Here is a 23,754-nt window from a genome sequence, read left to right on the forward strand (position 1 = left end):
ACTCAACAAAATAGCAACCTCATTTAAAGTTACTGAGTAAGAGCAGAATATGAGAGCTATGGGTATGTGATATATGGTAAGTGATGTGGTGAATGAATTGTTCCATAGTAGTTTGCATTTGCTTGGTATGAGCAAAAATTAATATGTATAGTTTTTCTCCAGGGTTATGTTAACTCACTGGCCTTTTGTCACAATATGTTCCAAAGACAGACTGTATAAAAATCTTATAGAATATCACAGTCATCCACTATGATATTTCATTAATAAATCTAAATGAGCAAGGAATGGCTAGCAGACAGAAAAGCCTTGGTAATACACATGCTCTCAAGAGAAAGGGAGAGAGACATAGAGAGAGAAACTCAATGAAATTTCCAGAGAGAATTTTTTGCCACTCAAACTTTTAGGAGTAACCTTAGTTATCCTTCCAAAGTAAAAGAAAAATCATTAAAATTTATATCTCTTACCACACAGAATGGAGTACCACACAGGCAAGCATTTCCAGGCTTTGAGAATATATCTTCACATCTATAGATACTACTCTAGCCTTTATAATCAGTAACATAAGTTTGGAAAATAGTGTAGAGTATGAAAAAGCCCATTTCCTGGATGAAGGTCTATGTTGCTTTGTAAACAGCCTTGTTTTCTGTACAATATAATAAACCTTATGTAATTAAAGGTGTTGGTGATTGGAAACAACACTGTGTGAGAATTATGACAAAATTCAATGGAAAACTCACCCCACAGGTTTCTCCCACTGTCCAATCTTGGCTTCCTCCTCTCCTTTTGGTAGATAATGATCATGCTCGGTATCACTCACTCCAAAACAATCTCTTTAGTTTTGGGATAATTTAGTTTTTTAAGTTCCCTGTATATTCTGGTTATCAGTCCTTTGTCTGATGTACAGTTGGCAAATATTTTCTCCCACTCTGTGGGTGTTCTCTTCAGTTTAGAGACCTTTTCTTTTGATGTACAGAAGCTTTTTAGTTTTATGAGGTCCCATTTATCTATGCTATCTCTTAGTTGCTGTGCTGCTGGGGTTTCATTGAGAAAGTCTTACCTATACCTACTAACTCCAGAGTATTTCCTACTCTTTCTTGTATCAACTTAAGAGTTTGGGGTCTGATATTAAGATCCATTTTGAGTTAATCTTGGTATAGGGTGATATACATGGATCTAGTTTCAGTTTTTTGCAGACTGCTAACCAGTTTTCCCAGCAGTTTTTGTTGAAGAGGCTGCTATTTCTCCATCGTATATTTTTATCTCCTTTGTCAAAGATAAGTTGCTCATAGTTGTGTGGCTTCATATCTGGATCCTCTATTCTGTTCCACTGGTCTTCATGTCTGTTTTTGTGCCAGTACCATGCTGTTTTTATTGTTATTGCTTTGTAATATAGTTTGAAGTCAAGTATTGTGATACCTCCTGCATTGTTCTTTTGACTGAGTATTGCCTTGGCTATTCGTGGCCTCTTGTGTTTCCATATAAATTTAACAGTAGATTTTTCAATCTCTTTAATGAATGTCATTGGAATTTTGATGGGAATTGCATTAAACATGTAGATTACTTTGGGGAGTATCAACATTTTTACTATGTTGATTCTACCAATCCATGAGCATGGGAGATCTCTCCACTTTCTATAGTCTTCCTCAATCTCTTTCTTCAGAAGTGTATAGTTTTCCTTGTAGAGGTCTTTCACATCTTTTGTTAGGTTTACACCTAGGTATTTGATTTTGTTTGAGGCTATTGTAAATGGAATTGTTTTCATACATTCTTTTTCCGTTTGCTCATTGTTAGTGTATAGAAATGCTAATGATTTTTCTATGTTGATTTTATATCCTGCTACCTTGCTATAGCTATTGATGATGTCTAGAAGCTTCTGAGTAGAGTTTTTTGGGTCTTTAAGGTATAGGATCATGAACCAATAAAGAAATGGGCATGTGAACTAAACAGAACTTTCTCAAAAGAAGAAATTCAAATGGCCAGAAAACACATGAAAAAATGCTCACCATCTCTAGCAATAAAGGAAATGCAAATTAAAGCCACACTAAGATTCCACCTCACCCCTGTTAGAATAGCCATCATCAGCAACACCACCAACAACAGGTGTTGGCGAGGATGCGGGAAAAAGGAACCCTCTTACACTGTTGGTGGGAATGTAGACTAGTACAACCACTCTGGAAAAAAATTTGGAGGCTACTTAAAAAGCTGGACATCGATCTACCATTTGATCCAGCAATACCACTCTTGGGGATATACCCAAAAGACTGTTACTCCAGAGGCACCTGCACATCCATGTTTATTGCGGCACTATTCACAATAGCCAAGTTATGGAAACAGCCAAGATGCCCCAGCACTGACGAATGGATTAAGAAAATGTGGTATCTATACACAATGGAATTTTATGCAGCCATGAAGAAGAACGAAATGTTATCATTCGCTGGTAAATGGATGGAATTGGAGAACATCATTCTGAGTGAGGTTAGCCTGGCCCAAAAGATGAAAAATCGTATGTTCTCCCTCATATGTGGACATTAGATCAAGGGCAAACACAACAAGGGGATTGGACTATGAGCACATGATAAAAGCGAGAGCACACAAGGAAGGGGTGAGGATAGGTAAGACACCTAAAAAACTAGCTAGCATTTGTTGCCCTTAATGCAGAGAAACTAAAGCAGATACCTTAAAGCAACTGAGGCCAATAGGAAAAGGGGACCAGGAACTAGAGAAAAGGTTAGATCAAAAAGAATTAACCTAGAAGGTAACACCCACGCACAGGAAATCAATGTGAGTCAATGCCCTGTATAGCTATCCTTATCTCAACCAGCAAAACCCCTTGTTCCTTCCTATTATTGCTTATACTCTCTCTACAACAAAATTAGAGATAAGGGCAAAATAGTTTCTGCTGGGTATTGAGGGGGGGGAGCGGGAGGGGGTGGAGAGGGTGCTAAGGGAGGGGGTGGGGGCAGGGGGGAGAAATGACCCAAGCCTTGTATGCACATATGAATAATAAAAGAAAAATGAAAAAACAAAACAAAAAAAAAAAAAACAATCTCTTAATGTCTGATTACAGGGAAATATAACTTCCTCTATTTCCAGGAAGAAAAATGAATAATTTGATGGACACTGAGCATAGGTTCTACTGAAGTAAGCGTTGATTTCCAAACCTTGATATTTCAGACCAAATCTCTCCAATGTATTTTGTGTCATCACAGAGTTTGCATCATCAGGTAAACTATTGAATCACTTCTCTGTTTATTATTCCTTTGCCATCCTGTGTTTTCCTGCATTACTGTCAGACTAGCAACAATAGTAGTATCTCTCATCTAATAGGGTCCAGCACTTTTTAAATTGTTTGTATGAATTCAGACAATAATCAAAATAGTATTCTTATTGTCCCTATTTTACAGATGAGGACCTAAGCACATTGAAGTTGAGTAACTTAATAATGTTCTCATAATAGTCAAACCAAACAACTGGATTGAATTCTAAGGAGTACATCAACAGAGTTAATGTGCTCAACAATATATTATTTCCTTAAACTGGAAGCATGTATTCTTCATCATTGTTCCATTTTGATCTATGCTACCTGGATATTAACTTGTTTTTTTCCTGGAAGATTTTACTAACGAAATACAACCGAAATTATCAGTTTGACTGAGCATTTTGAGTATTTTAAGGTACTTAATGTTTCATTTATATTACTATTAATTACTCTTGTTGTTATACAACACTTTAATTATTTTAGCTCTATAATATGAATTATGTACTTAATGAAATCATGTTTTTTTACTTTTTTCTTCCATAAATGCAGCTTTTCTTAATAATTTATTATCCTATAATCTAGAAACATTTGTTAATTTTCAAGACCACTATTGAACATACTTTTAAATGACATCTTCCAGGCATGGAAAGACAAATAATGAATATTTTCACTCATTTGCAGAATAGTGACTTTACAGAAGTGGAGAGTAGAGACTAGGAAGAGTGGAGGGAGGGAGAACAAGGAGAGATTAGATTACAGGTACCAAAACACAGTTAGATAGAAGGCATTAGTTTTAGTTTTCTACAACACAATTGAGTAAATGCAGCCTACAGTAATTTATTATATATGTAAACAGAACTGGAAAGGAGGATTCCAAAGCTCCCCAATGCATAAAAATAATAAATGTTGGAAGAAAGAGAACTGTTAATTTCCCTGATTTAACTACAATAATTTGAATACATGTATTGAATTATTGTACTTTACCCCATAAATATATACAAATATTATGTCATTTAAATAATTGCTAAAAACCAGATTGGGATTTTCATATGCATACCTTTAAATTTATGATATAATCCAAAGACAATGGACATTATGAAAAAATAATGTGGTCTTTTTACAACCTTTTAATAAATAAATATGTAACATTTAATTTTTAGGTAATTAAAATTATATAGAAAACAAGATAAGATTTCATTGCATATAATTACACAAGTTCTAAAAATTGTTACTTTTTCTCATTATTTGCATTTATTTTTATTGTTCTGATGGGGGTACATTGTGACATTTACATTCTTAATACATACCAAATATTTCATAGTTGAACTCTCCCCTTCCATCATTCTTTTTATCCCCTCTCCCCCCATTCCTAGAATAGTTTCAACAGATATCATTTTTCTATTTACAAATATGTGTACATAGTATTTGCAGCATATTTACCCTTTTATACCCTTTCCACATCTCTTCCCCTTCCCACTGGTACCATCCCCCTAGACAGGAACTTTCCTGCCCTCTTTTTTGTTGTTTATTCATTTATTCTTATGTGTATACATTGTTTGGACCAACTCCCCACTGACCCCCAACCCATCTCCCTCCCCGCTCAATGCCCTCACTTCCAGGCAGAACATGTTCTTCCCTCTTCTCCAATTTTGATGAAGAGAAAACATAAGACATAATAAGAAAGACAGCATTTTTGCTAGCTTGAGATAAATATAGCTATACAGAGAGATTCCTAGCATTGCTTACATGCACATGAGTATTACAATCTGAATTTTTTCATCTGTACCAGACCTCTTCACTACTCCCTAGTCACCTTCCCATAGTGACCTCTGTCACTATAAGATTTCTTTATTAGCTCCTCTACAGTGGATATATCAAACACTTTCAAGTTTTAGGTTTCCTTCCCTTTCCCACTTAATTCCCATTCACATCCTTTGTTAAGTTTAATCCTAGGTATTTGATTTTTTTGAGGCTATTGTATATTGTTTTCATATATTCTTTCTCAATGTGTTTATTGTTAGTGTATAGAAAGGCTACTGATTTTTGTAATTTGATTTTGTATCCTGCTACATTGCTGAAGCTGTTTATGTTGTCTAGGAGTTTTGGGATATAGTTTTTTTGGGGTCTTTAAGGATCATGTCATCTGTAAATAGGGATACTTTGACAGTTTCTTTACCTATTTGTGTTCCTTTTATTACTTCTTCCTGCCTTATCGCTCTGGCTAGGAATTCCAGGACTATGTTGAATAGGAGTGAGGAGAGTGGGCACCCTTGTCTTGTTACTGATTTTAGGGGAAATGGTTTCAGGTTTTCTCCATTAAGTATGATGTTGACTATATGTTTTTCATTTATAGCCTTTATAATACTGAGGTACATTCCTTCTATTCCTAGTTTTATTAAAGTTTGTATCATGAAGTACTGTTGAATCTTATCAAAGGCTTTCTCTACATCTATTGAGATGATCAAGTGGGTTTTGTCTTTACTTCAAATAATGTGCTGTATTACATTTATTCATTTGCATATGTTGAACCACCCCTGCATCCCTGAGATGAAGCCGACTTGATCACTGAATGATCTTTCTGACATGTTGTTGGATTCTGTTTGCCATTAATTTATTGAGGATTTTTGCATCGATCTTCATTAAGGAGATTTTCCCATAGTTCTTCTTTTTGGATATGTCTTTGTCTGGTTGTGGGATGAATAACACTGGGATGTAGCAATACTGTGGGATGAGTGTAATACTGGCTTCATAGAATAAGTTAGGGAGTGTTCCTTCCCTTTCTATTTTGTGGAATAGTTTAAGGAGAGTTGGTGTTAGTTCTTCTTTAAAGGTCTGGTAGAGCTCAGGTGAGAATCCTGGACTTTTCTTTTTTGGGAGATGCTTTATTGATGCATCAATTTCATTTCATGTTATAGATCTGTTTAAGTGGTTAATATCCTCTTGGTTTAGTTTTGGATGGTCATAAGTACCTAGAAATTTGTCCATTTCTTCAAGATTTTCAATTTATTAGAATATAGGTTCTCAAATCTCTTATGATTCCTTGGATTTCCTTGTTTGGTTATCTCTCCTTTTATGTTTCTGATTTTACTGCTGTGGGTCTTTTCCTTCCTCATTTAAGCCAGATTTTCCAGAGGTTTGTCAATCTTGTTTATTTTTTTCAAAGAACCAGCTTTCTGTTTCATTAATACTTTGTATTTTTTTTTTGGGTGTCTATTTCATTAATTTTGGCCCTTATTTTTATTATTTCTCTCCTTCTGTTTGATTTGGGTTTTGCTTGTTCTTGCTTTTCTAAGAGTTTGAGATGTAGTATTATATCACTTATTTGTGATCTTTCTGTCCTTTTAATATACACACTCATGGTTATAAACTTTCCTCTTAGGACTGCCTTTGCTGTGCCACATAGGTTCTGGTATGTCATGTTTTTATTATCATTAACTTCCAGGAACATTTTTATTCCTTTTTTATTTCATCTATGATCCACTGATCATTGAGTAATGTGTTATTCAGCTGTTGTTTGTGTTGTTGAATTCTAGTTTTAATGCATTGTGATCAGGTAGAATGCAGGGGATTATTTCTGTTTTCTTATATTTGCTGAGACTTGCTTTGTGCCCTAAGATATGATCAATTTTTGAGAAAGCTCCACGGGCTGCTGAGAAGAATGTGTATTGTGCAGATGTTAGACAGAAACATTCTGTAGACATCAGAATATTTGTTGGTTTTGGTCACCTGTTTTTCTTCCCCTTGATTTAATTTTTGTGTTGTGGCTGTCTTGGCTGTTAGCTAGGTTAGTGTGCTATTCCTGCTCCTGGTCTGGAGGTGTAATTTAGCAATAACTAAGTGACAGGTTCAATACCCAACCAGTTGTTTGCATCTTATATAGAAGACCCTTTGGTGATAATATCTATAAACAGTAGGAGTTGGGGGGGTTAACATCTGTTAGGCTAGCAATAGAAATTTGGGGAATTGTCTAGGGTGGCACTTAAAGGGGAAGTGGGAAGTGCGGTGGGTGAGTGGGTAAGTGGTGTGGGGGCTGGTGAGTTTTGTGGACCTTGTGTACATTTGGGCGTATTTCTGTTGTTATAGTGTAGGGTGCTTGTGTCAGGGAATGCAGGGGGTTGGAGTTATGTAAAGTTGGTATAGTAGGTTGGTCAGCAGGTGGTGAGTGGGTAGCAGGGAAGGATACTCTGTTCTGTTCATTGACACACATGCAGGTTTGGAGGTGGCAGTGGTGAGAAATGGCACCAAATTTTCTCAGTGCCTGGTGTGGGGAGGCTTTCCATGGGCTAGGGATTCAGGATGTCCTTTTCTGCCCTCTTGTTCTCTGATTTTGTAAAACAAAAAGTACTATTTTTGTTTCTTTATGATAGTTACACAGGGGGTTTCCTCATAAAATTTCCATGTATATGTGTATTATAAACAGGTTCATCTCTATTTTTCTTTTTTCTACCTTCGTCCCTTTCTTATGATGATTTCAACAGGTTTAAAATTTCTATATTTATTCTTGTATAAGAAGTACATCAAACATATTCACCTTCTAACTTCCTTCTTTTATCCTGTCTCCCTCATATATGACCTCCCTTTAACATGAACTATTTGTCATAATATTGCTTGTATTTGTATTAGGTCTATATTCCCCATATGAGGGAAAATGAGGCTTTTGGCTTTCTGAACCTGGTTAACTTAACTAAAGATTATGTTCACCAGTTCCATCCATTTACCTGGGAACAACAGAATGTTATTCTTCTTTATAGTTAAATAAAATTCCATTGTGTATAAATACCATATTTTCTTAATCCATTCATTAGTAGTAGAGTATCTTGGCTATTTCCATAGCTTACTTATTATGAATAATGTTATAATCAACATGCAGATGCCTTTATTGTAACCTTATTTACATTCCTTTAGCTATATCCCTCGGAGTGGTATTGCTGAATCATATGGCAGTTCTATTTTTACTTTTTTGAGGAGCCTCCATAGTATTTTCCATAGTGTTTGTATAAATTTTCATTCCCACCAATAGTATATGAGTATTAGTATGAGTAATAGTATTTTTCCCCACATCCTCACCAATATTTGTTGTATATACTTTTTTGTGAAATATATAATTGACAAGTCCATAACAAATATGTAATAGAGCTATTAGGATTGTGATTTGTGCATTCAAATAATCAATGTTCTAACCTCACTTGACCATTCATTTGTTATATGACCATATGCAAGTTGCTTTTCTTAAATGAATCTTTCCTTAAGAATTAAATCATATTCTGCATAAAATTTTGCATATAGTAAATATTCAGTACCATTACTTATTATTATTACTAACCACATTATCCTTAAGTTATACTTAAGAATTACTAAACTGTTTTGTAAAGTCTTGACTTATCTGGCTTCCACCTATCCTTTAATAAAATAAATGGGAATTATTATGTAACAGAAAAGAATTAGATTTGTATTATACAAAGCAGAAAATTTAAACCATGTGGTGGCTTGAAAAGGTTCTCCATTCTAAATTACAGAATATAGGGTTCAAAGGGCAGTAAATGTACTAGAAGAGCTTTTGAATAAATTTTGACTTAATCTCTTGATTACAAAATTAGACCATGCCAAAAATTTTGGAAGGAAGCCCATTGTGAAGTTACAACTTGGAGATAAAATTTCTTGGACCCAGATTCATTTTAATTTTAATACTTTTTGGTTCTTTGCCTGTGCTAATATTATTTTGAGTGACATTCCATCTTAAATTGGCATTTATGGTATCTAATTTTATTTGCTTCTAGGTGAGTTCTTAGATGAAGTGAATCCCTGTGGCTTCTGGAGGCTAATCACAAGTCATCTGAATTTATTAACAAATCCGTGATCTGAAGTAAATGACCCAATAGCTTAATGTGATAGTTATTTGATATGTTTTGACTATCATTAACCTAAAGTGCCACATCTTGGGAAGCACCAATTTCTCCTAGTATTAATATTGTATTTCCATAAAATGCATCATTTTATAGGATCTGGTTCAGAAATGCATTGTTCTTCTATCTCTATGATCCAATTAGACTATAAGTTACATGCTGGGCTGCTTTTTGTTGCTTGGGATACTAGTATCCCAAGGTTGTTTTCTCACTGCTAATGGAAGCCTTAGTGGCTTCCTAATTTGTTCCTCCCAAAGTTTCCAGGCCATGTTTTGAAAATATGTTTAAGTCTTTTATCTTTTTTTCCTTTATTGTGCTGGGTAAGGGTACACTGTGGCATTTACAAAGGTTCTTAAAATGTTTCAAATATATCATATTGAAATTAAACCACTCCACTGTTCTCCTTTATCCCCTCCTCCTCCAATTTCTGGAATAGTTTCAACAGGTATCATTTTTGCATTTACATGCATGTGTACACATTTTTTCATCCTCCTACCCTCTTTCCCTGTCACCTCCCCCCTCCCACTGGTGCAAGCCCTCATCCCTGGGCAGGACTTGTTCTGCCCTCCTGTTCTCTGATTTTGTTGAAGAAAAAAGAGAAAAAAGAAAAAGAACAGTGAAACATTTTAGCTTGTTTGAGATAAATTCCTACACAGGGAATTTCCTTATGGCATTTCCATTTATATGCGTATTATAACGCAAATCGGTTTAACTCCTGTAATTTTCTTCATTCTACCCTAGTCCCTTTCTTATGGTGGTTTCAGTCCATTAAAGATTTCCATATTCATTCTTGAATAGACAGTATATGACCATATTCATGTTCTTAGTTTAGGTATTTATAGCAAATGGTTGTTAACACATCATTTGTAGAATAGAGAAGTGGAACACCACAATCTGCTGGTGGAAAGAGATTTTCATTTACTACTTTGCTATTAATAAGAAAGGATCTAAATGGCTTCTCAGAAAATTAAGTGCGTATTATTCAAGTTACAATATGTATGGAGTTTATACAATCTTCTACACACAAAAAAGTTCCATGTTTGAAAGAATGAAAAGGTTATCTGTGGAATTATAAATGGTATTTAAGTGGGCATTATGTATGTATGTTTTCATATATATATTCATATATATATATGAAAACATATATATATACATATATACAGACTTTAACAATGATATGGTTTTCCATACACCAGTCCTTTATGATTAATTACAGTTGTATAAATGATTCTATAGCTTAAAAACTTAAAAATGCAGAGGAAATGTCTTATAGTTCAAAAAAATCAGAAGTGTTAGATCATTTAAAATTATATTTAGAATGCTTTGCTGACTTAGTTAGCAATTCAATATGGATAAATTCTTGTGGCCAAATGTATGCATCTTTTATAAATCACCATGAAATCATTTGAATTATTTTGCATCCTAGGTATATGAAGGATTCCAGCAAGGATTCTGGTAACTAAATGTAGATAAATCATGTTTTCATACAGAGCGAAGAATTTAGGTGAGAACATATAATGATAGCATCACTGGTAACTTATTCAAATAACATATTTTATTTTTTCATTTATTTAATTTCTTATGACATGCCTTTTATGTGCCTGTTCTTGATATTTTTAGACCAAGGAAAACTCCAGGAAATTTTTATGGATTTTATTTTCCAAAACAGGGTGTTTCAAGAAGGCACCAAAGGCTCCAAAAACCTCAAGATTTCAAGTAGAGAAACCCTAAAGTACTTCTAGCATGTGCACCCGTAAGAAGGCATTAAGAGCTGGGTATGGTATTGCATGCCTGTTACACTAGCAGTTGGGAGGCTGAGGCAGGAGCATCATGAGTTCAAATCCCTCCTGAGTTACATAGTTAGACCAGGTCTTAAAAAAACCAAAAGTAATTAAACCTGTTGAAAACAGTGGGTTGAAGTATAATAGGGGAAAATGTCACGTACACAGGTAGTACACACAACTTGCTTAACAAATGTAGCTATGAAAAGGAAAAAATGAGACACTGACTAACAGATCCAGGAAAAAGTTACCTGGAAAGATTGTAGGGTGGTAGAAACCATGTAGATTGAGGAAATTTGATATAGTAGAACTCCTTATTCTCCTTTAGTAAGAAAAAAATGCTAAGAGATATATAGTAGATTCTCAAGATTTCAAATATAATACCTCTTGTCTCCAATGCATATTAGCCAAATTTGGTTCTAATGATTAGCAAGATCAATCACTAAACTTTCTTGTGTCTTCTGATTTATTGGCATGGAAACCCTCAAATGATCAGGTGTTAGTCATAGTTTCCAATACAATAAAACCTTCAGTGGCTAACCACAATGAAATATTCACTAGCCCTCATCTCTATCCTGAAGAGCCAGAATTTCTGTCTCAATTTGAGTTTGTGAATGTGCAAAGCAGTAAATTTACAGGTAGTTTTTGGAAGTAATGCTGGTGGGGTCACATGTATTTTCACTGTGTTGTTTCTTAGCATATTTATTCTTTTACTGAGACATGTCACCATATATCAGCACATACCATTATTATGATAGTTAAGTGCATACTCCATATTAATTGTATGATTCCAGTTCAATACATATAGTACAGTCAATGCATGCACTTCAACCTGGAGGACAACACTCCAAAATCTAGATTCTCATCCTAAACAGGTGACTTTAACTAAGTCATGAGTATTTCAACTATTATACTATTTGTTCAGGCAAGCAAGTTTTTGGTAATAAGACCATGATAACAAGAGCAGTAAATGCCATGGACATTAGCCTATTTTTATACCATCTGTGTCTCCTTTTGTCCAAGATAATGTTGAATAGTGTACTATGTCAATGGATAAAGAATTACATCAACTATTGTATAGTGATGCTTTTACATGAAGTCAAATAAGAAAGATAAATTTCATTTCTATGTTATGTATGTATTTTGAAAAAAAAATAATTGCTAATCTTTCTAAGGAAGAGATGTTCTGATATAGTCACCCTATCCCCAGGTGTCCAGCTGGACTTCTTAACCAAGAGTATGTTTTATCAAAGACCCAGTAATGTTATCTGATTCCCACAGATTGGACTTTTAGCAGCAACTGAAACTACTACATCAGCTATGCTCAAGGAAATCTAATGTGTTAGGAATAATTTAAAACCTACATCTTCATTTTCATGGCCAAATACTCATTGTGGAAACTGATAGTGAAGGAAAGTAGAATAAATCATACTGTTCACCTGCCTGTTGATTAATTATTCCATAGTGGAATCTTTTGGTTGGAATGAAATATCCCATAATGAATTATTTCTGGTTGGAATTAAGTGGGATACAAAATTTAGCTTGCCATGTTCCCAGTCCCACAAATCCATTAATATTCTGTGAACTAGGCTACTTCACCCAACATTTGAATTCCCTCTACTTTGAATTGAAGGAGAAGCACAGGTAGAGCAAAGGTGGGGACTATGAGACTTTGTGTTACTCAGAGATCTGTCTTGTCACTTCTCGCAAGAGAGAAATGTTTTATTTCCAACTTACAAAGGATGGTGACTACTGTACCATACCTAATCCCTCAAAACAGGGATAAACCTTTAGTTTTCTAGAAAGAGAGTAAACATTTTAAAGCTTGAAGGCTATAAGTAGTCATGACTACAAAATTGGTATTATAGGGGTAAAGTAGCCATATACAATGAATAACTCATATATATGACTGAGTTCTAATATTTTATTTGCACACATTCTGAATTTTGCTCACAGGGCTATATACCCACCAAAGACTAAGTCTCTTTCTAGTAGTAGAATGTGAGAAATTTTTCCCTTTTTTTTCCTTATTCATATATCCATATGTGCATACGTTGTTTGGGTCATTGCTCCCACCTGCCCCCTCCCTCTCCTCCTATTCCCCTTGCTTCCAGGCAGAACCAGTTCTGCCCTTTTCTCCAATTTTGTTAAAGAGAAAACATAACCAATAATAAGAAAGACAAAGCATTTTTGGTAGTTGAAATAAGGATAGCTACACAGAGATTCCTAGCATTGCTTCCGTGCACAAGTGTATTACAACCTGAATTCATTCATTTCTACCTGACCTCTTCACTACTTCCAGTCACCTACACATATTGGCCTCTGTCATTTTAGGGTTAATGTATTAGCTCCTCTGCAGTGGGGACATCAACCACTTTCGAGTTTTGGGTTTCCTACTTATCCCCATTCATCCCATATGTGCTCTCCCCTTAGTGTGTGACCCAAGTCCAACAACATTACTGCCTTTGCCCTAGATCTAAAGTCCTCATATGACAGAAAACATATGATTTTTGGTCTTCTGAGCCTGGCTAACCTCGCTCAGGATCCAGTTCCATCCATTTACTTGTGAATGATAAGATTTCATTCTTCTTCATGGCTGAGTAAAACTCCATTGTGTATAAACACCACATTTTTTAATCCATTCTCAGTAGTGGGGCATCTTGGCTGTTTCCATAACTTGGCTATTGTGAATAGCGCTGCAATAAACATGAGGGTGCAGGTACCTATGGAGTAACCTGAGATGCTTTCCTTTGGGTATGTTCCCTAGAAGTGGAATTGTTGGATCATATGGCAGACCTATGTTTAGATTTTAAGAAGCCTCCATATTGCTTTCCAGAGTGGTTGAACTAGATTGCATTCCCACCAGCAGTGTACAAGGGTTTGTTTTCCCCCACATCCTTGCCAACATCTGTTGGTGGTGGTGTTTTTGATGATAGCTATTCTAACAGGAGTGAGGTGGAATCTTAGTGTGGTTTTGATTTGCATTTCCTTTATGGCCAGAGATGGTGAGCATTTTTTCATGTGTTTTTTTGGCCATTTAAATTACTTCTTTTGAAAAAGTTCTGTTTAGTTCAGTTGCCCATTTCTTTATTGTTTCTTTGATTTTGGGAGAGTTTATTTAGTTTTTTTTAGCTTCCTGTATATTCTATCAGTCCTTTGTCTGAAGTATAGCTGGCAAATGTTTTCTCCCACTCTGTGGGTAGTCTCTTCAGTCTAGAGACCATTTCTTTTGTTGTGCAGAAGCTTTTTAATTTTATGTAGTCCAATTTTTCCATCCTTTCTCTTAGTTGCTGAGCTGCTGGGGTTCTATTAAGGAAGTCCTTGCCTATACCTATTGCTTCCAGAGTATTCCCTGCTCTTTCCTGTACTAACTTCAGAGTTTCAGGTCTGATATTAGAGTTCTACTAGTACAGGGTGATAAACATGAATCTAGTTTCAGTTTTTTGCAGACAGATAACCACTTTTCTCAGCAACAGTTGTTGAAAAGGCTGCCTTTTCTCCATTGTATTTCTTTGGCACCTTTGTCAAAAATAACGTGGGTATAATTGTGTGGATTCATATCCAAGTTCTCTATTCTGTTCCACTGATCTTCATATCTGTTTTTGTGCCTGTACCATGCTGTTTTTATTGCTATTGATTTATATTATAGTTTGAAATAAGGTATTGTGATACCTCCAGCATTGCTCTTTTTGCTGAGTATTGCCTTGGCTATTCGTGGTCTCTTGTGTTTCCAAGTGAACTTTAGGATAGATTTTTCAATCTCTGTGATGAATATCCTTGGGATTTTGATGGGAATTTCATTAAACATGTAGATTGTTTTTTGTAGTATGGCCATTTTTACTATGTTGATTCTAGCAATTCATGAGCATGGGAGATCTTTCCACCTTCTGTAGTCTTCTTTGATCTCTTTCTTCAGGGGTTCATAGTTCTTCTTGTAGAGATCATTCACATCTTTTGTTAAGTTTACTCCTAGGTATTTGATTTTTTTTAGGCTATTGTAAATGGAATTGTTTCCATATATTCTTTCTCAATTTGTTCATTGTTGGTGTATAGAAAAGCTAATGATTTTTGTACATTGATTTTGTATCTTGCCACCTTGCTGTAGCTGTTTATGGTGTCTAGGACTTTTTGGGTAGAGTTTTTTGGGTCTTCAAGATATAGGATCATGTCTCCTGCAAATAGTGATATTTTGACAGTTTTTTCACCTATTTGTATTCCTTTTATTTGTTCTTCTTGCCTAATTGATCTGATTAGGAATTCCAGTACTATGTTGAATATGGGTGGGGAGAGTGTGCACCCTTGTCTCACTCCGGATTTTAGGGGAAATGGTTTCAGTTTTTCTCCATTAAGTATGATGTTGGCTATATGTTTGTCCTATACAGCCTTTACAATGTTGAGGTACATTCTTTCTATTTCTACTTTTCTTTGAGCTCTTATCATGAAGTGGTGTTGGATCTTATCTAAGGATTTTTCTGCATCTACTGAGATGATCAAGTGGTTTTTGTCTTTGCTTCTATTAGTGTGCTGTATTACATTTATAGATTTGTGTATGTTGAACCACCCCTGCGTTCCTGGGATGAAGCCAACTTGGTCATGGTGAATGATCTTTCTGATAGGTTGTTAGATTCAGTTTGCCATTATTTTATTGAGGATTTTAGGATTGCTGTTCATTAAGGAGATTGGCCTATAGTTCTCCTTTTTGGAGGTGTCTGTCTGGTTTTGGGTTGAGTTTAATACTGGCTTCATAAAATGAGTTGGGTAGTTTTCCTTTCCTTGGAATGTGGGAAATTAAACTTTCTTTTTCCTTAGAAGTAATGTTATAGCATATCATAGACCACTTGACCACCTGACATACTAATATAGGCTGATTGTTTTTCCTTTTGTTCATATGTGCATACAATGTTTGGGTCATTTCTCCCCCTTCCCCCACCCCCTTCCTTATCTACCATGCCCCCTCCCTCTCACTACCAGGCAGAAACTATTTTGCCCTTATCTCTAATTTTGTTGAAAAGAGGGTATAAGCAATAATAGAAAGGACCAAGGGTTTTTGCTAGTTGAGAGAAAGATAGCTATACAGGGAGTTGAGTCGCATTGTTTTCCTGTACATGTGTGTTACCTTCTAAATTAATTCTTCTCAAACTAACCTTTTCTCTAGTTCCTGGTCTCCTTCTCCTATTTGCCTCTGTCACTTTAAAGTATCTGCATTAGTTTCTCTGCATTGAGGACAAAAATTGCTATCTAGTTTTTTGGGTGCTGAATTTTTGAAGTGATGCATTTAACATTCTGTGGAATATAGAGTATTAGTAGTTAATACTCACCAGATATGATTAACATGATGTCATTAGGGAAAATTTCTTGATATTTTGTAGAACACTTCATGCATTTTAAAATGCAATACGAAGTCATTATTTTATTTAAAAAGTCAACTAGTTTACTTGGCTATATCTAGTTTTATTCATCTGTTTAGTTATTTAGATGAACAACTGGTCATCATTTATCCAGTGGGAATACTCTTTAACTCACATTTTTGAACTCTTTAGCATGAAAATAATGAAATTGTAGTCCCTTTTGACTGTTACATAACTTGTGGCAGTTTTTTTTAAAGATAAACCAAGAGGAAGGATTCTTTATTCTAAGCTTAATATAATTTTTGCCAAATGTGAATTGTCTAGACTACAAATTTCCCTGATAGTAATTCAGCATATTATTTTATCCTTGTGAAAAACAGCATAAGGATCATATGAACAACCCTATACTTGTAACAGCATAAACTGTTTTGACATCTCTAAAGATACCAATGGCATGTAACAAAACCTCCAGTCAGGTTGTTTTGCAATCAAGTTTTGGAGCCTAATCCGGCTTTACTTTGCAAGGAACATCTCCTTTAGAACTATAGAGTAATGCACTTGATTAAGTATTAATTACCAGTCTAACCTGACCAATTTCTCTAAATTGGCCCCTTCTGTCCTATTCTTGTCTCAAATCATCCATGTGATATGGAAGTAAATAGATGTTCTGGCACACACACCCTTTTACTTTCCCTAAATGTTGCAAGGTATTAATGGTTAAACTGTGCCCTCCCCACCAAAGAAAGATATCTCAGAGTACTAACCCTTAGTTCCTTAGAATGTAACCTTAAATGGGCATTTATCTAATAGATTCGCTTCCTTGTACACAGATAAATTTGGATACCAAGACACAGGGAGCGAATGCAATAAGAAGATGAAGGCAGAGATGAGGATGATGTTTCTACAAGCCAAAATACACCCAAGAATGCCAGAAAAGCACTAGAAGGTAGGGGAGAATCCTGGAAGAAATTCTTCCTCACAACTGTCCAAAGGCAATAATTTAAGTACATCTTAATCTCAGGATTATAGCCTCTGGAACAATGAATGAATAAGGAAACATATATCCCAAGTACTCTCTTTAAGCCACCCAGTGTGTACTCTGTTTAAGACAACTAATTTTTGATAATTTGTTACTGCAGCCCTAGGAAACTACTGTACAGGAAATCTCATTTTGTTTTTAAAATCTAACAAAGAAAAAAATGTTTTGCACTACCAGCGCTTAACAGATTATTTCATTTAAATACTTGTCTGACTAGAAAAAAAGTGTTTGTCATCTTAATGTAGCCCTTTAAAACCACAAAAACAGTATTATATTTTAACAGTTAGTATACTATTTTCTTGTTTTATTATGCTAAAAAGTTTTAAAACTCATTTGTTTTCATTTTTATGTATTAAAGTTTTCCTTTTCTGATAAAAAAGTAAAGTGAGCTTCACAGTCTTTTCAAAAAGTCTACTCATATTTAGGTTTTATTCATCTTTATTTTCTTTAATCATCCAGAAACGCTGAATATCTCTGAGTCTCGGGGATTATTTTTCCATATTGCTACCAGTCTATAAATTTATCCCTTTGATTCCTTTAAATCATGAGGTAAAAATTTCAGATTTACCAACTCATGTAAGGACCTTTTGCAGAGTCTTTCTCTTGAATACAATCCATGAAAAGCAACATTTGGCTGGTATCAGTATTTCATAAGTGTCTCCACCTATAGGTGGGAAGCTTTAATACTCAAAAACAATTTTGAACTTCATAGCTGCCTTCTTAGTGATGAAAGAAAAAAAAAGGGGGGGTGATGAAAGATTCTGATTCAGACTACTTTCTGTAAAGAGAACACAAGAAATGTTTCACTAAAGGGTGGGAGTGTGTTACACACTCCTTGCTATTACTTTTTCTGAGGCAGAAATCATGGACCATGCTAAAATATAGTGACTATTCCTTTTATCTTATTTCACCTAAAAAGACATAGGTCTCTTTGTTCTCTACATGGAAATATTCATATTATAGATAAACTGAATCTGGATTTCAAAGCTGCAAAAAAACTTTTTAAATTTCAATTATTTTTGGTCAATGTAAATATGCACCTTTAAGGACCTAACAATTTTTATTGTTAGTCAATGTAGATACATAACTCTAAGGACATAGTAAATTTTATTAAGAAAAGTAATTCACATTTATTATTCAAATCAGTTGACACCAAAAGGGTTATTATTTGCAATGTCAGAAATTTAAGGCAGTGTGCCTAAGAAAAGAAAAGAAGTTTACAAGTTTTAATCTGTCATTTTTCTAAATAAACAGAATCATTTATATACCAGGAGCTAAGATATGTATGAAAAAACCTATGTTTAAATTTATTATGTATAGTTTAGAAACAATTTATTTTTTCCTCAATATTTTCACTAATTTCTGACAGTCTGATATAATATCAATTTTGTTTTGTTGTACTTGTAATTAGCTTATCAGGGTTCATTATTTTCAAGAAATCATTACATTTATTTATGGCTTCAGGAAAGCCTTTTCAGTTTTTGCTAACTTAATGCCAAAGGTCTTTGGAAATGCTTTAATATTTTGTGCTGCTTGATCTTATCTAGAAACACAAATAAGTCACTATTTATTAAGTACTTACTATATTCCTATCATGTAACATATATTTTCCTATGATTCCTTATACTAGCATTGTGAATAGATAGTGGATTTATTCCTATTTGACAGATAAGAAAAATAAGTCACAGAGAAGTTAAGTAATATGCCCAAGTTTATTTATTTTGTTTTAAATGTGATCTTATTTTTTGAATTAGCATAAAGTAATGAGTGGCTTTCATTGTGATAATTCCACAGATATATACATGCACAATGTATTTTGAACAAACTCATCCCCTCCACTGTATTCCCAGACCTCTCCTAACTACTCTTCCCTCTTTTCAAACAGTGTTTTCATGAGTTGAGTTTTCTTATGTTTTCGTCATATGTCATATGTGTGCATATATATATATGTATATGTATATATATGTATGTGTGTAATGAATTTCAATCCTCTTTACCCTCTCAGTATTCTTTCCTTTCCCCTTCTCCTTCCCACTGCTTCCTACTCCAAATGAGCCCCCTTTTTTACATTAATGCCCCATTATTATTCTTAGGTCTACATCCCAGAAATGAGTGAAAACATGAGACATTTTGCTTTTTGAGCTCAGTTTATCTCCCTCAACATAATGATCCCCAGTTCCATCCATTCTACTGCAAATGTCCAAATTCATAAATTCTCTGTGTAATTTCAATATCCATGCCTTCTAGAATCAGACATTTGGGATTCAAAATCTCCTGTTGTGTTACCTGGATGAATAAACTTCCAGAAGCTACTTTATTTCTTTAGTTCTCAAATTCTTCATCTGTGAATGGGACAGGTGAGTAGTCTACATAACTAAATAAGACAAGTGAGGGTTAATATAATGCCAGATCCACAGAAAATGCTCATGGAATTTCACCTATTGTTATTAAACTACCTAGTTATTCATGTTCCGTGATTTCATAAGAATCTCTCTACAGAGTACTTGCTGCATGACAATGCATTCTATCATCATATTTAACTCCAATTACGTTTTTTTCTTTTTAAGCTAATTCCTAAATAACTCCAGGATTTTTCCCATTAACAGTGTGTTATTTTATAGTATAAAGATTAAAAATTAGTGTTAAACAATTACATCTGCTCCCTTGGAGTAGTAGGTAGACTTAAGCAGCCAGATCTAATTCTTCAGCACCCACACAGTTGAACTTTTAGTCTGTATTAAGGTTCTTGGTGGAAGTCCCATTTTAATTATTTGCTTTTTGTCTTCAGCTTGATTTGGATAAATGTATTTCCTTAATATTGCATTTAACATGATTAAACAACATTTTTATCCTGTTCTCTTAGGACACAGATATTTTCCTTTGAGTTTTACTTCAACTGCTAAGACCCATGTGTACTCATTTAGCTGATTGGAATCAAAGGAAGAGTTTTTATTAGTTATCTGTAATTGCCTTATCCACACAAGACATTTTACTTTAAAAATTTTGCTCAATCTGTGCACATATAACATATACTTAAAATTTTAATTATAGTACAATATTGTCAACAGCATGTACATCCCCCAAACTCCCATATCATGCGCCATCCTGCATGACTGAAACTCTATACCCACAGAACAAATACATCCTCACTGCCTCTCTCCCAAGTTTCTGGTAGCCACCAATGTATTTTCTAGTTCTTTGTATTTGATTACTTTAGATGTCTACTTTAAGTGGAATCATTCAGTATTTGTCTTTCTATGAGTAGCTTATTTCACTTGGCATAATGTTGTCAATGATGATCAGTCTTGTGGTGTATGACAGCATTTTCTTCTTTCATACAGCTGAATAATATTCCATTTTATTTGTATACTACATTTAATTTGTCCAGTCATCCATACATAGACTTATAGGATACATGTACCTCTTGGCTCTTATGAATAAAGATATAATGTGCATGGGTGTGCAAATATCTCTGGGACACTCTTTTCATTTCTGTTGGATATATGACCAGAAATAAGATTGCTGGACCATATGGTCAATCTATTTTTAATTTTCCATAGGAGCTGCACCATTTTACTCTTCCAACAACAGTACAAAAGGGTTAAAGTTCTCTACCAATGAAATATATTCTATTTTCATTTAGTATTATTCATCTTGATAAGTATCAATTGATAACTTGTGGTTCTGAAGTTTTTTTCTGATTATTAGTGTTTTTGAACTTTTCATATGTTTATGATTTATATAGAAATGTCAATTGGAGTCATAACCCATTTTATAATTAGATTTTTTGTTATCAAATAGAGAGTTCTTTTATTTATTCTTGATATTAACTCCAGATATATTGTTTAGAGCCTTTTCATGCTCCTAATTGTTTATTTCAATGGGCAAAAGATTTTCTGTTTGGTGTTGTCCAAGGGACTTAGATTTGCTTTGCTTGCCTGTGCTTTTCATGTCATATTTAAGAAATCATTGGAAAAGTATTCAAGATTATATTTTGCAGATTCCCCACACTTTCTTGGGTTTTCATGAATCTGAAACAAAACCATAAGATTTGTAGCTCAGAGAGATGTAACAGTAAACATAGAGTTAGAAATCAGAGGAAAATCAGAAATAATAAACTTTAGATTTATACAAGCAGCAGCAAACCTCACTACACAACACTGAGCAAAATGGTACAGAAGGGAGAGCTTCTCCCTCTGCTCCTCTTTCTAATCAGGACTGCAAGCAAGAGTAAAAGGGAAGTCACAGAAAGATCCAAAGATCCATACTCATGCACCAGAGGGTACTGTACAATAAAAAGATGGAAGATCTACATGCAGCTACCAGACATCAGTAAAAGGGCCCTTTTGCACTTCCTAGTTCATTCAAAGAGACTTCTTAATCAAACCTTTCTAATGGAAAGAAGTACAAATGACAAATGTATACATGAAAAAATGTCCAACAACCTTAGCCATAAAGAAAACACAAATCAAACCTATATTGTGATTCCATCTCAGAATTGCTGACATGACGGACACAAATATAACTCACTGCTTGCTAGGATGTGTGAGGGGAAAGAACTCTTATAGACTGTTACTGTGAATATAAATTAATACAGCCACTATGGAAATTGGTACAGAGATTCTTCAGGAAGCTAATAGTAGAACTATTTTATGATACTGCTTCATCACTCCTTGGCATATATAGAAATGAATGTAAGTTAGCATGCAACAAAGACACCTGCACACCCGTGTTTATTGCAGCACTATTCATAATAGCCAAACCATGGAATCTACTAGGTACCCATCAACAGGTGAATGGATAAAGAATATGGTACATATACACAATAGAGTATTATTTAGCATTAAAGAAGAATGAAGTTATGTCATTGGTAGGAAAATAGATGGGACAATAGTTCATCATGTTAAGAAATTATGCCAGATTCAGAAAAGTAAATAACACATTTTTTCTCTCATATGTGGAATTTAAACCTAAAAACAATCAAACCAATGAGAAAACATGAACATACACCTGGAGCTATTTACTATTTTTTTTCTTTTGGAGGAGGGGAGAACTATAGGGACTTTGGAGGGGAACCACAGAGTGTGATGTGAGGGTAAATATCCTTGAAGCATATTGTATACATATACAAAAATATCATCATGAGATCCATTACTTTCTGAAAAAACAAATGAGATAGAAAAATAATCCTTGACAAAGCCATTGTCATGAAGCATTTTTCCTCTAGTTTCTTCCAAGCACTTTTATTTTCAGATCTCCTGTTTCAGTCTTTAATTCATATGCTTTAATTTTATATATTATGAGATAAGAATGCAATTTTCCTTTACTTGGTGATATCCAGTTTTTCAGAAGTATTTGTTGAGGAAACTATCTTTTTTTCATTATGTAACCTCATCATTCTTATTGAAAGTCATTTGACTACATTCAGAAGAATTCATTTCTGGGCTGTATTCTATTCCATTGTTTTGCAAGTCTGACTTTATGCCAATATCATACTGTTTTGATTGCTGTAAATTTGGAATATGTTTGCAAAACAAGATGTATGAGACCTCCTACTTTGTTCTGAGAGATCTTTTGGTCATCTAGAGTCCTTTGAGATTGCATGAAAATTTTAGGATTTTTTTTTACTATTTCTGTAGAGAGCTGCCATTGAAATTTTGATGGAAATTGCATTTTTTTGTGATACTGGAGCTTGAACTCAGGGCCTCACACTTGCCAAGCAGGTGCTCTACCATTTGAGCCACTCCACCAGTTGAAGATTGCATTTTATCTGTGCATAAATTTGGATATTATGGATATGTTAATATTAAGTCTTTCAGTTCATGAACATGTATTTCTTTTTTGAAAGTTTTCTTCTTAATTGTTTTTTGGTACTTGAGCTTGAACTTAGGGCCTTCACCTTGAGCCACTCCACCAGCCCTATTTTGTGTGTGTGTTTGTGTGTGTGTGTGTGAAGGGTTTTTTGAGATAAGGTCTTGGAACTATTTCCCGGGGCTGGCTTTGCACCATGATCCTCCTAATCTCTCCCTCCTGAGTAGGTAGGATTACAGGAGTAAGCCACTGGTGCCCAGCTGAAAGCTTTGTCTATTTTTTTCAGTGATATTTTTGCATTTTCAATGTCTTCCATCTACTTCATTTTATTCCTAAGCATTTATTTATTTAGCTAGTTCTGAGGTTTGAACTCAGGTTCTTGTTCTTGATAGGCAGGTGCTCTACCACTTCTGTTACACCCCTAGTCCTTTTTTGCTTTAGTTATTTTTCAGATAAGATCTTATGTTTTTGCCCAGGGCTGACCTCAGACCATGATCCTTCTACCTGTGCCTCCTGTTTAGCTGGAATTATAGAAACATACTACCAGACAAGTTTTGTTTAATGAGATGGGGGTCTCAAATTACTTTTTGCCCAGGCTGTCCTTGAAGTGCAA

General features: G+C 34.6%; 1 long non-coding RNA gene across 2 annotated transcripts; it reads left to right on the top strand.

The window, feature by feature from the left end:
• The first annotated feature begins 3,090 nt into the window (after nucleotides 1-3,090).
• Nucleotides 3,091-19,688, top strand: LOC109675176 (uncharacterized). Of its 2 annotated transcripts, none has more exons than XR_012444981.1 (3): nucleotides 3,091-3,224; nucleotides 17,122-17,237; nucleotides 19,578-19,688. It is a non-coding gene; the product is annotated as an uncharacterized lncRNA (long non-coding RNA). The 2 variants fall into 2 exon arrangements; XR_012444982.1 differs by lacking the exon at nucleotides 3,091-3,224 and adding an exon at nucleotides 10,811-10,937.
• The last annotated feature ends 4,066 nt before the right edge of the window (nucleotides 19,689-23,754 follow it).

The sequence above is a fragment of the Castor canadensis genome, unplaced genomic scaffold, assembly GCF_047511655.1.
Source record: "Castor canadensis unplaced genomic scaffold, mCasCan1.hap1v2 HAP1_SCAFFOLD_202, whole genome shotgun sequence".
NCBI lineage: Eukaryota > Metazoa > Chordata > Mammalia > Rodentia > Castoridae > Castor > Castor canadensis.